Here is a 1,889-nt window from a genome sequence, read left to right as displayed (position 1 = left end):
TTTTTTTTTTTTTTTTTTGTCACCCAGATCTCCATCACCCATTTGCTTATCATACATGAGAATTTTGAAGTTGTTCCTTTAATTTGACCTTGCTTACGGCGAAGCGAAACTTCTATTTCTTTTACAAGATATATGTGTGTTTTCAACCAATATACCTTCTTTTTTTTTTTTTTTTTTTTTTTTNCCCTGTACGCAAAATGTTATTTGGACCATCGTTAAGAAGGTTTATTCATCTTCTTGTTTTCTCCTTTTTTTCACTTAAACTACCATCAATAAAAAGTACAACGAATGATATATTCATCTAGTTTTTTTTTTTTTTTTTTTTTAAAAANAAAAACAAGAAATTAATACAAACAGATGCCCATATTACAAGTAGAATAAAGTTGGTAACCGAATCTTCCGCTTCGGTTANCAATTATATTATATCGTTTCATTTTTTTATTTTTCTCGACATATTCTATCGTTTATAAATTTGTGTGATATTTATTTAGGTAAGGACGGTGACGAAAAACCAAGTGAAACTACTTCGAGTGGCTGTTCACGATGTAAGTTTTATTTAAATGATAAAATTATCAAATTTTACAATTACACTATTTTAGATTTGAAATTTATATATGTTTGGCCTTTTTTGTTGCAGAATTATGATACCAATGCGAGGCCGGTTCAACCAATAAATAAACGTGTGGTGAAGTTATTCAGACCAAAATCTCTGTGAATCAAGGCATCACATGAATCAAATACAAAGATACAATACAATTTATTTCATTTTTTTACAATCAAAGTGTAATTTTTATTTATTACGAAATTAATGATGTATGTGTTTCCTGATTCCCTTATTCTTTGCAATGTCCCATCGATATCTTCCTCCTTTATTTACACTTTTTTATTTCCATTTAAAATTACTATTCACATTTTGAAGTGGCGTTCATATATTGTATTTGTTAAAAGAAGAAAATCCTTAAAAGTGGTCTTAATTTGCAATAAAATAGTCTAAGGTGGTCTTAAAAGTGGTTTTAAAAATGGTCTAAGGTGTACATTATTATTAAGATTCCACGAAAACTCCAGACCCTAAACATGGTCTAAGGTTTTTCCTTACGGCTAACTTATTCATACATTTGGCTCCACTTTTACGGATTACCGTATCATGTGTTCTCCAGCTTCGAGTTACGAGACAAATCCTTATAGAGATAATCACCTTTGTTCGAAAAAAGAGCTTTTATAAAGCTTCTTCACGATTTAAGCCAGAGTAGCAAGAAGCTTGCAGGGAAAAACCTAGTCGTCAACTTTTAAATCTGAGTCAACCGGAGCTCATCGTGAACACCACATGATTAGGCAGGCATTTAGGCTCCAAGCCTTCCGCTCTATTTCGTTGGCCTTAAGAAGGGTATAGTTTGGTTCCGTCAATGGATGTTTATTGAGTTTTTTTTTCTACATTATTTTAAACGTCAGTTTTTACATTTCTTTTTATTATCGGTATATGCGATTGGTTTAGAGAACTAATATGCGAATGAGTTATACGACATGCATCAAAAAATAATAGTACAAGGATGCGGTTGGAAGGTTCAAGATTCACAATTATAAATTAAACCAAAAACAGTGCGAATAAATCAGTTTTAATATAGAAGTCATATATATCTAATTTAATTTGTTAGGAATCAGTACATTACATAGAGCAATCAAAATTATTTTTCGACTAAATTTTAACTGAAATTTTATTTGTTTCTAGTCGCCATGAATGATGTAAGTAATAAGAATAATCTAGAATGTTTAACAATTAAAATTAAACTACTTCTCAAGTTATAAACAAACTTATTATTTTGAAGTTATACAATGTGTTCGATCATATTGGACCGTCTTAAGTATTTCTTTTGAGTTTTTTTTTTTTTTTT

General features: G+C 29.7%; 1 protein-coding gene and 1 long non-coding RNA gene across 3 annotated transcripts in view; both read left to right on the top strand.

Moving 5' to 3' along the window:
- LOC104700717 (alpha carbonic anhydrase 2-like) overlaps positions 1-1,889 on the top strand; it is a 12,960-nt gene that overhangs the window by 3,254 nt on the left and 7,817 nt on the right. The gene's annotated exons all lie outside the window — the stretch shown is intronic.
- On the top strand, positions 185-828 carry LOC104700715. Its single transcript, XR_753631.1, has 3 exons — positions 185-223; positions 492-545; positions 638-828. It is a non-coding gene; the product is annotated as an uncharacterized LOC104700715 (long non-coding RNA).

Source organism: Camelina sativa, chromosome 7 (assembly GCF_000633955.1).
Source record: "Camelina sativa cultivar DH55 chromosome 7, Cs, whole genome shotgun sequence".
NCBI classification, from domain to species: Eukaryota; Viridiplantae; Streptophyta; class Magnoliopsida; order Brassicales; family Brassicaceae; genus Camelina; species Camelina sativa.
This window is presented reverse-complemented; position numbering and strand designations above follow the sequence as displayed.